The sequence below is a fragment of the Serinus canaria genome, chromosome 1A (genome assembly GCF_022539315.1).
Source record: "Serinus canaria isolate serCan28SL12 chromosome 1A, serCan2020, whole genome shotgun sequence".
NCBI lineage: Eukaryota > Metazoa > Chordata > Aves > Passeriformes > Fringillidae > Serinus > Serinus canaria.
In genome coordinates, this window is record NC_066314.1 from 54005157 (window position 1) to 54027144 (window position 21988).

The 21988-nt window shown below is 39.6% G+C and overlaps 1 protein-coding gene across 1 annotated transcript in view; it reads left to right on the forward strand.

The window, feature by feature from the left end:
- The window catches only part of ANO2 (anoctamin 2), a 161831-nt gene that overhangs the window by 99898 nt on the left and 39945 nt on the right, over positions 1-21988 (forward strand). The window lies entirely within an intron of this gene.

Here is a 21988-nt window from a genome sequence, read left to right on the forward strand (position 1 = left end):
AGATGACAAGGAAGCATAGTATGTGTTTTTACTCTTAATATCATAGAGGAAAATTCAAAACAGGCAGAAATGCATTTACCACTTGAGGGAAGTACTGTACCAGCAAACGTGATAAGAAAGATTCTACTTTTAGAAACTGGAGTATCACAATATTGCCATGGTTTTCACAACCTGACTAATAACATGATTGAAAGTTGCTCAAAAGTTCTTAAGCCAATTAGCATTATCTTTTCATTATTAAATTAGCCACAGCTTGTAGATTTAATTGCCCCATTTTCATTTCTAGAGCTTGTACTTCACACTGACAGAGGGCAATGCATGCACTAAGTTTTATGTGGTGAGGAGGAAAGTGTTTTATAGGGAATGTAAAAAGCTCTTATGGAACTGAGAGGTAGTCCTTAACTGGGTTGTATATCATCAGGGTTTTAATAAATTTGATTAAGGAACTCATGATGCAATTCCTTTTTTCAGAGCCCTTACTGAAATCAAAGGGAGAGCTACAAATGGAAAGCTTGCAAGACTAAGTCCTGGCATGAGAGAGCATTAAGGAAGTTTTTTTTCTGGAAAACAGACTCATAGCATCTTTATTTATCACAGCATTAAAAGTAGATAATTATAAAGAGTTTTCAATATCTCAAACCCATCATTATCCATATATTAGAATATATATATTACTTGCTTTGCATTAATTATTTGATGGAAATTACTTTGTGGCCAGAGTCCACCAAAGTGGAGGGTTGTTGGTTTATTTCACCTGATTTAGAGACAGGCTGTTAGAGATGGTGATTGTGCAGCTGGTAGAACGCTTGGAGATTTTGATAAAAAAAAAAAGATTATGAAGAAAGAATGTTAAAACATGAAGTTTTTCATAAGCTTTTGCATGTACATGATTTACCACCAGTACTAATCTTGCTAACTGGGGCCAGTCACAGCAATGAAATTAACAGGATATAGAAGGAATAAGATCTGTGAGTCATAAGGATTGTGTCAAGCCTTGAGAGCTTTGTGTAATTTACTGAGACAGTTTATTTTTGAAGAGAAAACTGGCACAATCAATATGCATTTGATTTCAAGTGTATTGATTCCAGATTTTCCTTTAAAGGTTAGTCAAGTAAGTTTTTACTCAATAGCCTTCCTTTCTAGTACGGTTTATGAGAATGTGGATCTTCTCAGAAGAAGAAGGGTAGAAATATAAATCCTTATTAATATTGTATGTGTATATTTTAAAAGATTTTATGTGTAAAGTAAATTGGCAGTGAATTATCTTGAAGTGCATAATTAGGTTTTTTTGGTGCATGAAGATTAATGAATGAGTAGGTGAGGATCATCTTTCATTTAGATCACAGTAGTGAGCACTAAACGAAGACAACAAATGTCTGAAATTGTGAGCTCTGTTTTCCATTTTTGTTCTGAAATCTCCTTTAGGTGATTGTACACGTGGAAAGATTAGGCAGCATTAATACAAGGGTTTGTAGCATTGATGTTTTCTCACTGAATTGCTGCACATTCCAGGCTTAAAAAGTATGTCAGGGCCTCAGAAATTTAAAGCAATCTTGATTTATACTGCATTCTAAGTCTGACTGTTTAAACCTGTATTTAGAATTCAGTACAGCTGAATATACAGCCTTTCAGGATAGAAAAATATTACTGATGGGTGTTTATTATTTTCTGAAACATCCAATGTATATTCGTACCTCAATGCAGAATAAATGCCATGTCTTTGTGGGTTCCTAAGAATCTGGCTTGCACATTTGTATGCTGCAAAAGTCTATTTTGTCTCACAATAACCACACAAGTGAAAATTTTCTTCTTAACTGTGCTCTTCCAGTACCTGAAGGGTACCCGCAAGAATGATAGAGAGAGAATATTCACAAGGGCCTGGAGTGACATGAAAAGGGGTAATGGCTTCACTCTGACAGAGGGCAAATTTAGATTGGATATTGGGAAGCAATTCTTCCCTGTGAGAGTGGTGAGGCATTGAGATACGTTGCCCAGAGAAGTTGTGGCATGTGTAGGTTGCAGCTGGGGCTGCTGTATTTGAAGTCTTTTCAGATGTGCCTATCTTTTTAAAAACCCCTTTATATTTCCCATGTACCCTGCTGGCTTCTATTATCAGTATTAATGATACCTGGGGTGATTTAAACAGAGCAAATCTTCCCCTTGTGATTGGAGGCAGAGGAGAAGGACTGATGTCCTTCTACCTACACGTATTCCTTTTAGGGGTGAAGAAAATTGTTCATCTTGTTGAGTCTGAAGCTCTGCATGAGCTTGTAAATTGTAATGGTGACCTGCAAGAGTTGCTCCATGACTTTGCTGCTAAGATTTGGCCAGCACACCCCTCCTTAGTCTGATTTTCTTTAGGAAGAGGTAATTACTTTTTCTGTATTACTCTGCAGCCAGCAATGATTGGTAAATAGAGATAAATATATTTTTCTTGTATGTAACTGTAGGGAAATCTTGCGCAGCACAAGTGATCAGTCTCTACTTTTGGGAAGGTGATAAGACCCTTAAAAAGTTTTATAAAGAATTGTTATTATGTTGTGGGCTGGAAGAGAAGGGCAAACTTGTGGACAAATTTCGGTGTTGGGGCTGAACCTATCCAAGATGTTACCAAAAAGGCAGGGATCTGTAGGATATAGCAGAGTGCTGCTTGATTATGGGGAAATGCAGAAGGGCTCCCATGTTCTGCATGAGGAGTGAACACGGAATTCCATTGTGCAACACCACTGGAGAGTCTTTGCTTGGTAGATTTGTACCTGTTCATATGTTCCTGTCTGTTTGGAGAGATGTCTGATAATAACTTTTTGGATTTGTTTATAATTTAAAGAAGAGAGACTTGAGGAGGTTATAGCCATGGGAATCATTGAACTTAGAATGAGAAGTGGAGATTTATGTAATAACTGTAGCAGAAGCAAGGACAAGAAGAATTTGGCTTAGAGGTAGGGGTGATGAAAAGAAGATTGAAAGACAAGGTATAAACGAGCCAAAACATGACAAATCTGTAGTCAGGTGCAACTTCAAGATGTTTTTTTCAGAAACAACAATGTTTTTGTTTTTCATACAACCTAATTTCCTGTTGTTGTTGTGAATTTAACACCAGAAAAAATACAATGTATATAGGAGGAATTTCACTCATGACTTAATCTGCCTCTTGTTTTCTGTAAGAACTTTTCATTTAATATTGGGGGAAACACTTCCTTTAATCTCCTTTAAGTCTATGGATGATTTAAGTGTGAACTAAGCCTCAGGTGAAAAGTATTCAAGACTGTTTTGCACAACCTCATGCCTGGTAGTAGAGTAAACTTATTTATTTTAGAAGGAATAGAGAGAGATCCTCTTTTTAGGTACTATTTTTTTTTCCCCCCGAGGTTGTGACCATTCCTGCCATTGTATCAGACTTACATGTGCTGGTCTGTATGTTGATGCTGCCTCCAGATCACTGCTTCTGGCAAAGGAAGTTAGTATTTTACACATATTCCAACACATATTCAGTACATTTCTGCTTAAGCATTTTCTCTTTAGCCTCACTCTGCTTGTCAAAACCATGATCACTTCACCACAGAGCTCTGTGCTGAACATAAACTCTATTAGGAATGAAGGTTGGAATTATGTGAGGAATTTACTGGCTTTACTGAACCAGTAAAGCCAGTAAATTTCTATCACCATAGACAACATAAGTGCAAACAATCTGGAATTTTCCCAATATTTCTAATGATCCCAACCTGTTCCTGATTTATGTGAGCCACCACTTCTGAACAAGACCTTGATCTCCACAGTGTAAATCTGGAGTAATTCAGAAGGTCTAACTGAGGCTGAACAAAGCCAAGTGTTGGGTCACAACAACCCCCTGCAGCAGTTTTCTCTATAAAAACTCTAAACAAAATTTAAAACCCAGTCCAGTGATTCTGGATTTAAAATTTAAAACCCAGTGATTCTGAATTTCCAGAGGTTTTTATGCATGTTAAAGAGAAGACTTTAAATTTTGATCCCTCACTAGTAGAATATTATAATAGCTTGTATTAAACATTTTTGTTTGTTTCTTAATTAAACTGCTACTGTCCATATTAACCCTTTCACAGTCCAGTCAAGCAAGTCTTGCAGTCATCAGTCCAAAGCTCCACAAAAGACGTTCCTGATCCACATGCTGCATTTTTATGATGCATTTTATATTTGTGTCCAACTAGCAGGCATTTGCCAAATAGAGAGGCATCAGTAATTCTCTATTCAGGGACAAGACTGTTATACATAATCCTGGAAAATTAGAAAACAACATCACTTTAATAATTGTTCCTAAATACATTAAATTAAGGTAGAATGAGAGGTCTACAAAATTGAAATATTTTATTTGAACCTGTACTAATGTATCCTTTAGGGCATTTTTCTAGCTAATTTCTTTACTAATTGTGTATGTGGGTTGTTCTTTTCTGGTGTTCTTATAAAGTGAGCAAATATGTTTGGTTACGGGTACTTAGACTGAGAACTGTGGTCTCACTATTTGATTATGTGGTTACCCCTTGGGGTTTTTTGTACCATTTCTTAGTAAATGTGGCCTTTGATCTCTTCAGTCACCTTAACTGCAGGCAATACATACTTCAACAGATATTAGCATATGCCAACATTTTCAGAATATGTTGAATCAGTGTCACAAAATATAATCAATGACTGACAGGTTTTTCTTATATTCACCAACAGTGACTACATCTATTATGAAATTGTGTCCTTCACTTAACTGCAAGGGAGGATCCAGTGTTTTATGAGGAACTTTATTTCTGCTGATCTTATGTGCATAGGAAAGTTTCACATTTCTGCTGTTTTTCTTCTGCTAATTGCTTTATGTGAGTGCAGCATCAGATGGGATACTTAGATCTCCATGGGGCACCTGAACCTGGATCTGAGCTCCGGGAGCAGGAGATTACTATTAAGCAGCACCTTGCAGTGACTGCTGCACTGAGATGTTCCAGTTTTAGGTAACTGTTTTGCTGGTCCATGCCTGTTATGCTAGAGGGTCTTGCCCAGCCTTTTTCCACATGGTAACATTCTTGGGAGAGAATCATTGTTTCTTTCTCCTGATTTATAATGAATGGAATGGAGATTCAAGGGTCAGAGTGAGATTTTGCCTTTAGAAGGAAATCGAGAAACATCATATCTGTCAGCATAAAAATATACATACTTGAGGTCTAGAGATTTATTTTTTCCAAACAGGATAAACCATTTTTAAACAAAAGCCAAGAACCTTCTTCCATTCTAATTAAAATTATATATTTTCACTTTCACTACTGCTTTCAAACTCTCAAGGAGAAACACAGACCTACTCTAACTCCATATTCGACAGCATTCAGCTGCAGTTTCAGCTCTTAGCCAAACCAAATTTATGATAAGTTGGAATAACTGAGATTTCCTCCCATGCCCTGATGCCTTTGAAATTCTTAAATCACATGTTTTGGCATGATAATGCCACAAAAAACCCCAAATAATTTTCCATTCCCTTTCTCTATATATCTACAAAGAAAGTGTAAACCAAGAGCTGCTTTCCTGAGAATTTTTGGCTCATGCAGTAAGAACGATAAGGATTTTGAAAGCAGCTTTTGGCAAAATGGAAGAAAGATATGGAAAACAGAATGGATGGCCCAGGGTTTTTTTTCAGTCTGAAAAAAGTTAGAAAATAATTTTAATTTCTTGTGTGCTACTTCCCTTTATGAAAGTAGAAAGGGTGAATGTATTTAGAACAAATTCAGGTGTATTTAGAAGCATGGTATTGACTTTTGGCCTACAGGTGGAAAAGTGTCAGAGGTCTTTTCCCACTGTGCATAATTCAGGGGAGTATGTGGCTATGGGAGTATTGAACTTCAAGTCTAAGGAGCTGAAGTTCCATTGGTCTGTGAGCTAACTTCCTCTTTGCCCAAGTTTGTGAATGCAGGCTGACAGAAAGAAACTGGAATGAAAATTTTCCTGCTCTGCAACACTGATTTGAGGTGACAGCTGTATTTCCTTCATTTGTGTTCCTAAAGCTCGAGGGACCTCTGTGTCTCCCAGTTGATCTCGTTGGGGGCCGCCTCCTTAGGTCAGTCTTTTGCCAAGGAGCCTTTCAAAAGTATCATCTGAAATACACTCACACAAATCAGGTTGAAACATAGAGCCCAGCAACACCAGTACAGCAATGAAACACACTCACAAAGTGAGCTTTTTGTTCCAGACTTTGGGTTGAAAGGAAGAACTCCAGTGACCTGGTTTCAATCCCAGGACTCTGTAAGAGTCATAGTCCAGGTTCAAGTCTTGAGGGAAGAGAGGTGCGTATTGGACGTGTCAGCACTAAGTCACCTGTACCATTCTTGTGACCCATACACTGTTAAAGGAGGTGTGCCGGAATGGGCTGCTAAGTCAGCACCAACACTAGACCCAAAGCAAATTCTAAACTTTCTATGAACATTCAACATCTTCAAAGTCCACCAGTAAATTCCCAGTTTTATGACCCTTGAAGTTTTATTACACACCTGAGAATATCTAATACTTTTAAAAAATCCTGTTTCTTGAAGTTGTGTGAATAGATAAGAAGCATCATGTTATTTTGTTAAATCGCTACTTTTAGATAACAAAGAATCATAGAATGACCTGCACTGGAAGATACCTTAAAAATCAGCCAGTTCCAACCCTCTTGACAAGGGCAGGGACACCTTGCACCAGACCAGGTTGCTCAGAGCCCCATCCAGCCTGGCTTTGGACACTTCCAGGGATGGGGCAGCTGCATCTTCTCTGGGCAGGGGGGCTTGGACTGGATGATCTCCAGAGGTCCCCTCCAACCCTAAGAATATTGTGAGTCTGTGATCTCAAAGATGGCTGACTGGCACTTGCTTCATTCTACTTATATTTCTTTGTCATGCTCATGTTTTTGTGAGGCCACACACCTCTGATCCCTGTCTATCCCTTCTCAGCTTTTCCTCAGGATGTGATATTGCTGTGGAGACTGTGCCTGAGCATTCTGTGTGTTTATTTTCCTAAAGAAAACACTTCTGTGTTGGTGTTACCCAGCCCAAGGCTCTGGCTCATGCCCTAGACCTCAGCTTTTACACAGTACTGTGTGAATGAAACAGAATCAAATGGAGTATGGTTGAGAAGTGGAACAATTAAGCAGATTGATGTGCAAATAGCTGTTACTGTAAAAATTATTATTAGTATTAAAATTTACATTTTGCTGCCTCTACACCTTTCCTATATCAAGCACTAGACGCGGGGTACATTTCTTTATTAATACAAATGTTATCAAACTATGAAACATGGCCTAAAGCTTTGCTTCAGCTGAGGTATGACTTCATAGTACTCTTTTCCAAAGGTCAGGAAATGGATCAATTATTGTGATGTGTATGAGATCTGCTACAGAGGTTTTTCAGAGGGTTAATTGTTACTTTAGGCTGCAGATTTTGTGAACTATGAAAACATAAAAAAGAAAAATTAAGGCCCTGCTTTCGGATGGGTAGGATTATACCATGGCTATCTGTCCATATAGTGGTGAACCTCCTGTGTGGGGAGATCCAACAGGAGTTCAAATCTCACAGGCAGTAGCAGAACAGGCTCTGGTACCAAGGATGCAAGAAACTGAAAGAACCAGGCAGAGGAGTTGCTATGTCTTTGTACTTTTCTGGATTGTAACACGTGGAGAGGAATATGACAGCAACACAATGGAGTTTTCTGCAAATCCGCTTATGGAAGAGCATGTTGTATCCCTGCAGGTAAAACATTAGTCCCAATGGACTCACCTTGAGCTGAAACTGAAAATAGCTTTATCTTAGGTGTGCTGCTGAATGTTCAGGGCTCTCTTAGCTCAATTAGAGCTTGCATTAATGGCTTAAGTGTGAAATTATTAAATTGTGGATGAAGCAGTGACAAATTTAAAACAACTGGAGTTAAACACAGGATTCCTCCCAAAACAAAGCTGTAGCTTGGAATTTAACTGTAATGACAGGCCCCATCACTGGAAGTGTCCAAGGCTGGATGGGGCTCTGAGCAACCTGGGATAGTGGAAGGTGTCCCAGCCTGTAGCAGGGAATTGGAACTGGCTGATCTTTAAGGTCCCTTCCAACTCAAACCATTCTATGATTCCACAGCTCCTCTATTCAAAAGGATAATGAATTTCAGCCATAGTGGGGCATTTGCAGTAATCTTTTAAATATAATATAGAATTTTGAGTCCACGGAACCTAAAGATCATCTTTGTCACTTTTGATCAGGATGTTGCCTCTCACTGTAATTGCAAGCATATGACAAGATGTTTCTTAATATAGTTATGATAGATAGACCATAATTCTTAGTATTTTATTACTACTGCATGAATTAGACTTTCTTCTGGTTTTCTCCCTAGCTTCTCTATGCAAATATGAACAATACATTGTGGTGCTGCAGAAATTAATTTTCTATTCTGATAAAACTTGTTTAAAAAATTGATGAAATATGTCTCTATTTGCAAATGCTGAATTCTTCTCAGTATTTTGCCTCCATACATTCAAACTCTCCCCCACTACCATACTGTTTGCTGCAGCTATTTTTTTAGTAAAACATGTTTTGATTTTAACAAAATATCTAAGTTCAACTTTTATAGTGAGGAGTTTCCAACTTTTGTTTTTAAATCACTTCTTATTTAAAAATTGAATTTATGTTTTAGAGGTTTTAAAAATAGAAGAAATGAAAACAAAATATTATAAGTTGTTGACGTAAAACATTTGGTTCACAGTAAATTAAAAACATTTTTGAAAACAAGCACTTTAGTTTTCCATCCTAATTTGGGACATATCTCCCTCCTTTTCTTTTCTTTTTGTGGAATTAAGTGAAACTTTATTGAAGAGAAGAAAAACCATTTATTGTCCTTCTTATCTTGCTTAAATGCCTATGAAGCCTAACTTTTCATTGCCACTGTTTATAACAGAGCTATTGACTCTTTTTTTAGAATGAGAAGGACTCTTTGATCTATTTTCTTCATTTTACTGATCCTTATGATCTCTATCAGTGAGAGACTCCAGTCTGAGATGAAAGTTTGAACAGGGAGCAGGTGACAACATAAACACATGAGGAGAAGCAGTGGGATGAAAATAGGAGCAGAATGCCTGTGTATTGTAGTGGAACCAATGTTTCTTGGTTCTATGGGTAGAATTAGAAGACTGGACAAAAGAAGGAGCAAAGACAGAGACCTTTGCCAAGAGAAACAGTGGCCAATGTCTTCAAAGCAAATAAGATTTGATATTAATTAGTTCTGTGCTTGAGATTCTTTAAGGTGAAACCACATAATGTGTATGAAGAAATCACAAAATGGCCTGGTTGGGAAGGGACCTTAAAAATCACCTGGTTCTAGCCCCTTGCAGGGACACCTTCCACTACCCCAGGTTGCTCAGAGCCCCATCCAACCTGGCCTGGAACACTGCCAGGGATAGGGCAGCCACAGCTTCTCTAGGAAACCTATGCCATGGCCTTACCACCCTCACAAGGAACAATTTCTTCTCAATATCTCATCTAAACCTGCTCTCTGGCAGTGTGAAATCATTGCCCCCGTCCTGTCACTCCAGGCCCTTGTCATGAGTCTCTCTCCATGTTTCCTGTGGGCTCCCGTCAGGCATTGGAAGGCCACAATGAGGTCACTCAAAACCTTCTCTTCTCCAGGCTGAACAATCCCAATATTCTCAGCCTTTCCTCCCAGCAGAGCTGCTCTGTCACTCTGACTCCCTTGGTGTCTCTGCTCTGGACACCCTTGAACAGGTCCATGTGGCACTCCAGAAGTGAAATGCTAAGAAAGGAATGATGCTGGCAAAATAATCCATAGATTTTCTGTGAGGCACTAATGGAAAGATGCCTGTTCCTAACTCCAGAGAAGATTTCTGGTGGGAGGCAGCACAAAGAAAATATGTGTCTTGCAGAAGAATAAGGCAAGAATGGAAAAATGTGCACTCCAGAAGTTCTGTCACAAAGGGGCCTTATGATGTCTGGGTTATTTCTAGGGCAGAATAAATCCATGGGGCTAGAAATTGTGACGGAGCTTCTTTTGTAGTGGCTGGGGAAACATCCCACCCACTCCTTGTCCCCAGAGGACATTCTGTTTTCAAAGGCTGGCAACCAATACAAAATAGCATCTCGAAACAGCTTGTTTTCATGAAGAAAAGCCACCTGGCATCGCTGGGGGTAGTGGCAATGGGATAATTCAAGAAAAGATAAACAGATGGATGTGGGTGGTATCTATATTCATATTATGGATAGTAGTAAAGAAAATGGGAGCTGCAAATCCTTGCTGGGTCTTTGAAGGCCCTAAAGTGCAGTGTTGGAGATTTGTACTTGGGAATTTGAAGTGTTTGAGTGCACTGAGCTGGCAAGTCTCATTTGAACCTGCCAGTGTTGTATCACTTCCAGACCTTTGTAAGCCAGATCTCAGGGTTCCATTGACCAACCATACACCATGCCTGGCAGGACAGTCACAGTGTTACTTTTTGCCTCCTTTAAAATACTGAACAAATACTTCATTTCTTGAGCAAATAAGCAAACTGTTTTCTTTTGGCTGTTCCTCCTGCTGCCTGAGGAAGCTCGTCTGTGGGAAAATAAGCATTAGACATAAATCCCAATAGAAAAAGCACATCCTTTCTTAATAACATTGCACATTAAATCAAATTATATTAAAGATTCCAGATGCCTAATCTGTTGCTAATATATTCAATCTTATTTGGATATAAATGAAATTGCTTTGTTTCTGATAGAATGATTCTATCTTATTATTCCCATGAATAGATAAGCATAGTTCTGGTAGAAGCCAATAGGTTGTTGGGCACTTCTACAGACATGAGAATTGACGCATTTCAGGCAATTGGTGATGCAGGAGATGATGTCTGAGACATCAGATACTTCCTTTATTCCCTCACCCATTGCCAGGTAACAATGTTTTGTGGCCCATTGATTTGGATGAGCTGTTGGGCTAACATTAGTAAGCCTGAACCTCTGGGTATTCAAGTGATAGAATGTTGCTAAATGAAATCTTCAAGAAATCCATAAGAACTATCAAACTAAACCAAAAAATTATAGAAAAGTAGATGGCCTTGATTTCAAAGTAATGGAGAATTCCTCAGCATTCCTCAGCAGAATTCCTCCCATTTTCTTTACTACTATCCATAAGATTCCAAAGATCTTCCTTCCTCCATCCCTTGCCTTTATAGCTGTACCAGTGACCATGTTCTATCAAGGGTGAAAAGCAAATGTCTCTTCTTCTTTGAAAGAGATTATTCATGAATAAAAACCATGAGTGGGAGGTCCCTACAAAAGCTCTCTCTGTCGTAGCATTGCCTTTCCTCCCACTTGATGGGAAGTTCAGGGAGTGACTTTATTGCACAAGTAAACTATGAGGGCTTTAGAGTGACGAGACAGGGGGAAGAGCTTCACACTGACAGAGAGGCAATTTAGATTGGATATTAGAAAGAAATTATTCCCTGTGAGGGTGCTGAGGCTCTGGCACAGGTTTCCCAGAGAAGCTGTGGCTGCCCCATCTCTGGAAATGTTCCAGGCCAGGTTGGACAGGGCTTGGAGCAACCTGGGCTAGTGGAAGGTGTCCCTGCCCATGGCAGGGTGTGGATGAGTTTAAAGGTCTCTTCCAATCCAGACCATTCTATGTAACAGAAGCTTTTAGATCAGGTTTGTGCCAAGAGAGGACGTCCAACAAACCCCTAAAATTTTCCCTTGGATAGAGTCAACCTTAAAAGTATTCTAGCAGTTGAGTGCAATCAACTGTAGCAAACAAGAGGATCCATCTGCATATCTTTGGGAACTTTGAGGAAATACTGCATTGAGGACTTCACACTGGAAGATATTTTCCAGAAAAACCCTTTCTTTGTTAACTTTAACTGAAATTTGATTGCAACAGGGGATTTAAATGCAAGTTTCCATATCTCTGTTTTCTGTGACAACACCAGAAGTTCAGAAATTCTTTATCTTGGTATGAGGACTTGGAGCAAGTCTCTGGGGTGAGGTAGAGCATCACAAATCACCCTATTTGACTCATGGCTCCTTCCAGAGATACACTAAGTGCATCCTCCTCATATGCAAGCATCTTGGTGAACTTTTCTGTAATTCTAGAAATAGCCCAGGTAGGGTCAGCTCAGGTCTGTGCTCATCCAGTGGAATTTATGTGCCCATAGTCTACTTGCTCACTCCCATGTATAAACAACTGGGAGAAACACAAGCTCATCCGCTGCTAGAGGTGAATGCAGAGTTTTTGGAATTTTGAATGTGTTAGAAGGCTGATTTTGTGCATACCACTCTAATTTACTCCATATCACACATGTAGAATTTACCCCCATGCAGGTTGTGAATGTTTTAAGACATTCATCTCCTCGCTACCTCTGAGGATGATCCAAGTGTAAATTACAACCTTTTCTATACTCTCCAGATCTGATTTTCACACAGTAACTCCATGCTCTCTAAGAACATTTGATATCACTTTTTACTTTGCTGAGCATTATTGCTGTTTCAAATTATGCTCCTTGTTGGATCAGTCTGAATTTGTCCTCCTTGAGTCTCATTCTATTTCAAACTTGTATTCTGCTTTCTCAACAGCCTGGTATTTAATCTCTGCTCCCTTCACTATTCACAACCTTTCCTAATTTAGTATTCTCTGCAAACCCAATTGACATGGCCTGTAGAGCTGTTGCCATGTTAAATGTAGGATAAACTGTGATCCCTGACTAGATACCACCTCACAGTTTCATGTACATGTTTCCACTATTTTCACCACTTATTTGGTTTGGGATTACAGACATTGTTTTGTTCATAGATCTATTCCATCTTTTGTTTTGTAATCCTAGGAAAGACACAGAGAAACATTTTTAAGAAAATTAAATGTGAAGCCTACTGTTTCCAATTTTGCTAACTTGCTTTATAATAAATTCAAATGAGGCTTTTCAAAGCATCTTTCAATAGATCTGCATTTTACTGCCAACTGCCAACAAAACTGTTTCTTCAGAAATAAGGAAAAAGGGAGAAATTATCTAGGATGCTGGTAGGAAGTAGCCCCCTGGAGAGTTTTGTGTGTTTCCTACACAGTTTTAGCACATAGATACAACTGGAATAAATATTACCTAACTCAGCTCAGTGTATGAGTAGTTATGATTTCTCTGTTTGGAAATTGGAAAGGACTCACAATTAGATTGCTATGGACCAGGAGAAGTTCAGGTTGAACATCAGGTTGGAAAAATTTCTTCACATAGAGGATGATTAGACATTGGAAGGGGCTGCCCAAAGACGCAGTAGAATCCCCATCCCAGGAGGTGTTTAAGGAAAGACTGGATGTGGCACTCATTGCTCTGGTTTAGTTGACAGGATGGTGTTTGGTACAAGCTTGGACTTGCTGATCTCAGGGTTCTTTTCCAACCTGATTGGTTCTGTGATTCATGAGGAAGTCACTGCCAATTTGATACCATCAGAATGTGTGTGTGTGTATTTATATATATATGTCTAAAGATAATGCTCATAATACCAAAATGTATGTATTTCATTACTTTTCCAACTCCATTAATAGAGTTTGCCTCTTTGTCTTTGCCTTTCCTTGTTTTATTGACACCTCTTAATTACTATACTCCCCCACTCTTGTTGGGTTTTGGAGGGAGGCTGGATGTATATGAAGGTACAGGGATGCTCATTATGGACTTCTGCCTGCTATAGACTTTCTCCATGATTAGCCAAACAAAATTCCATATCTTCCCTGGATATGGAATCAGAGGAGGGGGCAGTGCCAATGACAATGACAGAGAAAGCAGGGTCAGGACTCTTCTAACTCTAAAATGTGTCTTTTTTGTAGAAAAAGGGAGAGAGTTGGAGGTCCCTTGCTCTTGTATCTCTCCCCATCCTTCTAGTCTTCCATTTGCTGTTTATCCCAAACTCTTTTCTGCATATCATCTCTCTGTTATTGGCAAAAGCTTGCCTCTGTAGATTGTGTTCTGCAAGTGTGTTTCAAATTTTATAGCAAATTCAAATGTTAGAATACAAACTTAAATAATACTTTACAGCTGGTAATAAATGCTCTGGAGTCAGGGAAAGAATTTTGCATAGCCACATCCCCCTTTTAATCCTTTCTCTGCTCCTCAAGCTTTTCATTACCAGCTTAAAAAGGTTGCTAAAATTTACACCACTGTGCTCTCCTCTTGTGCTGGTGTGATCATTCACATTTTGTGTAAGCTAAACTTGAAATTGTGACCCAAGGAAGCCCATAATGTGTTGCATGTCTTTGTCTCATGCTTTGTATGGGGATAAGTGGCTTCACATGGCACAAGACGATCGAGAATCATGTTCTAAGTGTGCAATGCCAGAGCCTTACAGTGAGATTTTGCTTCACTAGGAGTTCTGTGATGATTTCACAGCAGCAAGATGTTCAGTCCAGATTCTTCCAGCTAGCAACTCCGACACAGAATTAGGCCAGAAAAACTTCAAGGGAACATGGAATGGACATCTTTCTTCAGAGTCTAGCACTAAATGCATCTCTTCCAGAACTGAAATCATAAGCTCATTTGAATGTAATTCAGAGAACTGTAATTTGTGCCTTGCAAATTGCAAAATTGACAACTGCATTACTTCCACTGGGCCCAAATTGCTAATATAAAGTGTATAATGAGATTAAACAAGTGATTTTAAAGATAAAGTTCAGATAAATTGTTATCTACCTGTGACAAATGGACTTGAAGTTACAAAAGATAACATAATTTTGTACATTTTTATATTTTAAGAAGAGATACTGCAAGTAGTTGGGAACTGATAGTGTAACCAATGGACTCACATAGAGCTGTTAGTCCTATGCTTAAAAATGTTCAGAGGGAAACTCTTAAATTAAATCCCTTCCAGTAATTTAAATGGTGCTGAGTTATGGGAACTATTAAAAGGTAATATTTTTTTTAAAGTTATACTTGATAAATTGTTTTAAAATAGGTTGTGCTTGTTAACTTCTCCATTCTGTTAACAGAAGTTAACTTCTGTTAACTTCTCCATTAGATGTTCACACTTTACATGACAAAGTGTGAAACCAGATTGACTATAACAATAGTGGTTCTCTGGATTTCAGGATACAAAATGGAGGTTGGAAATCCAGGGAACTCCAGGAAAGTGAAATGCTTTTTTTTTTTCTAAAATCAGTCTTTGAAACACACTTTGTTTTCCCTGATAATTCCATGTCCAGTCAATATCAAAGTGTAGTAAATTGATTTAATCATGCAAAGAAAAATAGGCACATGTCTGGCTCAAAATCTGTCTTCCTTATGCTTGACTTTATTTATTTAAGAGTATTTTAAAGCCACATGTGGTATTTCCTTGCATTCTTTGAGACTTTTCAGGAGATACATTAAAAAAAAATAAAAGCTGAGCAGGTGACAGGGTATCCCTTCATGCCCTAAGCTGAATTTGTGACATTCCACCTTCTCTACTAAGGCTGGCCCAGGTACCACTGTCAGTCAGGGGCTTTGGAAATCCCACCAGATGTATTTGCACAGCTGGCCCTTCACCTTCTCAGGATCAGCCTCATTATGATTTATTAACCATCTACAAAGAGCATTGACAAACAATTAATATTTATGACTACAGATGTAACCCTATTGTTTGTGCAAATGACAGTGTTTTCCTGGTAATATTCTCAATGGCTTCAAGTTGACATGAATAATTCATACTTGTAAAGCCATATGTTAAACTGTCATTGTAAAAGACTAAGTGCTGCTAGTTTTCACTTGAACCATATGTAAATATCAAGCACTTGATATTAAACAGTGATATAAAGTCTAAGCACCTTAATGCCACTTACATAATAAAGACTGCAATATGCCACAGTGCACTGAGTGCCAGTGTCAAAAGAAGTTTAACTGCAGCAAAGGAACCGTTTTTATTCCTGAGTAAATTACAGCATATTAATTTAACCAAGTCTGGCTTACAGATTTAAATTACAGTGAGAGCAGACCTCCAGCTTTTGTTATTATTACTGTGTGAAGGAAACAGCTTGAAAAATTTCCACAAATCTACTGCAAGTCACTCGTTTTTATCAAGGTATTCGTTGCATGCATGTGACATACATTTACATACATTTAATGAGTGTATATATATGTGTGTGTGTCAAATGCTGTGCAAATGTCATAGAATCATGGAATAGCCTGGCTTGAAAAGCATCTTAAAGACCCCACAGTTCCAAGCTTCTGCCGTGGGCAGGGACATCTTCCACTATCCTAGGTTCTCCAAGCCCCATCCAAATTGTCCTTGGACACTTCCAGGGATGGGGCAACCACAGCTACTCTGGGACTTTTTATTTCTCATTAGGAATTTCAGAATGTAGTGTTAAGACTCATAAGGAGTAGAAAGCTCTTGGATTCATGGATTCTTCCCTCCATGCTGCCAGCATCTCCACTGACAGACATGAGGCTGGTATCCTTTTTCCTGCCAGGCTCCATGGCTGGAAGCACAGTCCTCACCCACCACATGAGGTATTTCTGGTCCTGTGGGAGGGCTGAGTCTCCTGAGGCACAGAGACTTGGCTACTCACATATACTTCCATGGCCCTGTGATGTGGAGGGTCAAGTCAGTTGCCCATGTCAAGGCTGTAGCCTTGGGAGATTTACTTCCAGCCCCATTACAGGAGAAGAAATACAGCTGTGGGCTTGGCTGATGGCTCCCATTCTGAGGGAATGGTCTCAGCCATCTTAAAAGCCATGAGGTGACCTGATCATAGTTCAGAAGAACCCACAGCCAAACCCCAGAAGTCTTTCAGTAGATGCTCTTAAATGACAAATTTGCAGCTAAATGCCAAGGCTGAAGGATGCAGATAGGCAAATTCAGCTTGGAAATAAGCCATACATTTTCAACAGCTAAGGTAATTAGCAATTGGAATGACCTAATAAGGCTTGTAACTGACATTCATCACAGAAATGCTCAAGCTGTGATTTTACTTTTTTAAAAAAAAAAAAAAAAAAAAAAGTTAAATCACATTTATTATCTTTATAGCAAAAATCTTCTCAAGGAAGTTGTGTGGTTACAAAGGAGACTAAGACTGGGTGGTTAAAAATAACATTGCTTAGCCTTAAAATCCATTAATTTCCATGATCCCAGTACTAAGCCTCGCACACACTTCTCAAAGCTCTCTGTTCTGCATTGCTTCCACAATTTAGATTTAGAGTGTGTCCACTGAAAGCTCCACTGGAAGATATGGTGTGTCTCTGCTACTCTGCATGTTTCAAGGACAGCAAAAATTTTAATTAAAGATTTTGCAGTTCTTCATCTGTCTCCAAATGAACCTTGGCAGTTTGTTTTCCATGTGCAGTCCTGAGACAGAACATTGCTCACAAAACTCAACCACATTTACTGTTAAAATGCCATTACTGCTTGAGTGAGAAGAATAGAAGTTAAGTTCTCTTTTAATGGGTTTTAAATCAAAAGCACTTTCTTTTGCTTCAGTGGGAGTGTGAAAATAGAACTTCTAGATTCAGACAGGGATAGACACAGGCATTGCAGATGCTCAGCATGGCAGTTTTTTCTTTCCTCATAGAAGTCTGAGAGCTAATGCAATCCATCAAAAAGTTTGAGTCCCAAATACAGGCTGAAAGTATCCTAAAGTAAATAGGGCAGGAAATCTTTCTCCTTTTTAATGCCTTTAATAAAACTCAGCTCAGGTGGGTAGAATCAGCAGGTCACACTCATGCTGCCACTGCTTCTAAGAGTAGCACAGAGGAGGAGGAAAATTGCAGATTTGTCTGCTGGTCTGCAGGCAGAGTCTAGGGCTTCCATCTTTATGAGAGCACCAGGAGACTCCCCACTTCTACAATTTCACATTCAGGGTCCTTAGCCCAGCCTACATGCTCTAAGGCTAGGGTGAGGGGCAAAAAAAGGGTCTCAGCACCTCTGCAGGCTCTGGACTTTGTTCCTTACGTCTAGACATTGACTCGATCTTCTAATTCTGTGTTGGCTCGTTGCTTTTGGGGTCCTTTCGGTAAGTGTGGTGGGGGTCCTCTCTTGTTGCATTCTGGGTCTGAGGTTATTTTGCATGTCCTCTGATGTCCCCTCCTTTCACTGTCGAAGAAGGTCCATCCGCCTGGCCCCAAGCAGGGTGGTACTGACAAAAAGGGGCATTCTCAACAACAGAGAATTAATGACCGACTCTTAACAGGTGATTACAACATGAAGTAAACAAAGAACACTCCTCTGCCAGAACTGGCTCAACTTGTCATTCCACAACCTTTAAAAAAAAAAGGCTAACCCTTTTTTTTTTTGTTAATTCATAACATATCCCATGAACTTGGCCAAATTTTCTTAATTATAATGACCACTGTGGCCACTGCATGATCCCAGGAATGCTGATACTCCTGATTGTGCCTCTTTTTGCGTCATCACCCTGAAATTTATTATTTTTCACAACTGCCCATTCTGCAGGCCTTTTCTGGCTCATAGTTTCCACATGGCTCTGAAGGATCCTTTTCTCCTTGTCTTTAATTTATTTCAAGGCCAAAGTAAAACTATAGGGACCCCTTATTTCAGTAGCAGCTCGTTTCATGCCTTGTATTGAGCCTGCAAGGCACAGACAGTGCTTTAGGTGTCACACAAATACAAAAAAGCTGCATTTGATACCACAATCAATATTTCTAGATGCTCATTTGGACAGTGCAGGTTTTACACAAATTAAAGCTTTTGCATTGAAGTAGAAATTAAAGTAGAAATCTACTAAGAAATGTGTGCTTATAAAAATGGCAATTACTTATTTGAAGCTTCCTGGGCATACTTAGAGATGAATTTCGGGATTTTGTGATTGGAAATATAATTTTGTAGCTTATTTTTGTTGCTTGCAGTGTAAGATTTTAGAGAGGAGTCCTAGATTTTCTTCTTCTCTGAGCATCTTTTACTAAATTCCAGTCAATTATTACAGCTCTGTGCATGTCCAGTGAAATCATTGGGATTGTCCAGGTGCAACCACAATGAAGACTCTGAATTTCAGAACTGGAGCTACAAAGCAGGATGAAGAAGAAAGAAAATCTCTGGTTGTACTCCCCAAGTGCAGGTTGAGTTGGCAGTGCTGATGGCTAGAAACATCTGCTTGGAGGAGGTGTCATCTTGGAGGAAAATATCAATTAATAACTGAAATACTTGTGATCTGAGTAAAGTGGCTGTGGTTTAAATCACAGAGAAGCATAGAACTGTTTTCAAAAGCTGCTTGGTGCTGTACAAGTGCAGGGTACTTCCAGGATTCCACAGCCCAGAAGCCCATCCACCTGAAGATGCAGAGCTGGATCTTTGCCATGTTAGGTAACTCATATGGAAATAAACCATCCAGAAAAATAAAGACAGGATTTAATTTTATCTTTCTTTCTTTTTTGATTTTTTTTTAATTTCATTTTTATTTTTAAAAGAAAAAGAGTTGTATCTCTTCAAGGAATACATTCCACACACGATTAAACATTAAAACAGGAACACATCACTGCACACAGACCAAAACCTGCTTTTTGCTCTACTAGAATTGCAAATCCATCATTGTACTGAAGGAAAACGAAAGTGAGATTTTTCAAGTAAATCTTTTAGTTTGCCTCTGGCACAAAACCAAACAATTTATATTGTGAGGTTTTCTGTCTGCATAAAAACATTCCCCTGCAACACAGTTCATCATGGGAAATGTTCCTCAGTGTAACATATCTGTCACTGAGATTGTTCAGCAGATGATTCATTTTGTCTTGTTGTGTCAATAAATACTTATGCTTTTGGGCTGCTCCAGATAGAGGATCATCCAGCCCAGTTCCTGGCCCCGCACAGGATCCCCCAACAATTCCACCTTGTGCCTGGCAGTGCTGTCCAAATGCTCCTGGAGCTCTGGCAGCCTTGGGGCTATGACAATTCCCTGGGGAAATGGGAATTCCCTGTTTAGTGCCCAACCACCCTCTGGGGGAATAACCCTTTCTTGCTATCCACCCTAAACCTTCCCTGACTCAGCTTCATCCCATTTTCAGGGTCCAGAGACCCTGTCTCTGGTCACAAGAACAGAAGGTAGCTTTCCATTGCCTAGATGGACTGGGAGCTCTGGGATGGACGAGGATGAATTGGGAAAAACTGAGATGGACTAGGAGCTCTGGGAGGGAATAGGAGCTGAGTCGTCTTGTTCACAGGGGTTCCAGGATGAGGGAAGAGACGAGAAAGTTGACTCCATGTATCAGAAGGCTTGATTTATTATTATATGATAGATAATATATTAAAACTATACTAAAAGAATAGAGGAAAGGATTTCACTACAAGGCTAAGGTAAGAATAGAAAAGGAATGAATAACAAAGGTCTTCTCTCAGACCAAGACAGTCTGGCCAGGTGAACTGTGATTGGCTCTTAATTGGAAACAGCATGAGGAGGCCAATCAGAGATTCCCCCATTGCATTCCACAGCAGCAGATAAGAATTGTTTAAAGTTTGTTCCTGAGGCCTCTCAGTTTCTCAGGAGGGGAAAAATCCTAAGGAAAGGATTTTTCATAAAACATGTCGGTGACAGAGCTGGAACTTCTGGGATGGACTTGGATAGACTAGGACGGACTGGGAGATTTGGGATATTGAGTTAAATTTCCAGATTTGTTTTCAGCAGTGTATGCTAAGTAGCTCAGTTTCTTCATACAACATTGCCTTTATTCTCATGTTGGCTTAGCAACTCCTCTCATTGTTCAGATCTCCCTTTGCAACAGTCTATGGCAAACTCATGGAAAAATAATGTTCAAGGCAGCATATACATGGAAGAGTGAGCTGAGAAGACAGCCTGCTGACCATCCTGGTGTAACCCTAGCCAGCTGCCACTCACTCCTCAACAGCAGGATCGGTGGGAGAATGGGAAGGGTAAAAGGGAGAAAATCCCTGGTTGGGATAAAGGCAGCTTTATAGCAAAGCAAAACAAAACAAGGAATTAATTCACTGCTTGCCATTGTTGGCAGGTGTTCAGCCATCGCCAGGAGAGCAGAGCTCCATCACATGCAACAGTTTCTCAGGAAGACAGACACCATTACTTGAAACATTCCTCCCTTCCTCCTTCTTCTCCCTGCTTTATACACTGATCGTGATGTCATAAGGTTTGGAATGTCCCTTTGGTCAGTTGGGGTCGCCTTTCCTGGCTGTGTCTTCTCCTAAATTCTCTCAGCATTGTGGCAGCAGAAAAGCAGGACAGGCTTGGCTCAGTGTAAGCTCTGCTCCACAATAACAAACCCATCTCTATGATCAGTCCCGTGTTCAGTACAAGTACAAAGCACAGCCCCATACCAGCCACAGACCCATACAGCCCCTAGTGAAACTGTAAAGTGTGGTGTACTTCAGGCCTTCTGGGAATATAGTCACTCAGGACTTCTTTATGTCCTATAGAATTGCTGAGTTGTAACAGCCAAAATGCAATGAAATGCATGTGTGAATTTACAGGAGTGCTTTTTCAAGTAGCCTTCCAGCTATGTGCTGGACTCTGTGTATGAACTGTAAAGAGTATTTTTGTTCTGTGTACACTGGGCCAAATTATTGGTGCTTCTGGTTGGGTCTGCTGTGCCCCAGTGCTGCCAGGACTGTCCCAAAGGAGACGAGGTCACAAGAGGGGCTGCTGAGTAATGCTCTCTCCCACAGTGTTTGAGGCACCACCACCATGGCAATTGATGTATAGGCAGGGTTATGTCCTAGGTCTAATTCCACATCCTGGTTAGAAAATCCACAGCTGCATTTTTGCACTTATATGCTGCATTCCTAATTCTACTTTGGGAAAGCTTCTTACAAAGGTACAACACTCCCAGATTTTTATGATTATCCATGGGCAATTGTGCCTTAAAAATGGTTTATAGGAAACCTTGTACCTGAATTCTAATCTGATTTAAACTCATTTAAATTCAGAATCACTCTGGCTAACTCAAGTATAAGGGTAGTACTGGTCCCCAGGGCAGCAGTGGTGCTTCACAGAAATACCAACAGCAGCTGGCTTTGTGTCCTTAGTTAATTTGATTATATAGGTTTAGGTTAACTTAAACAAA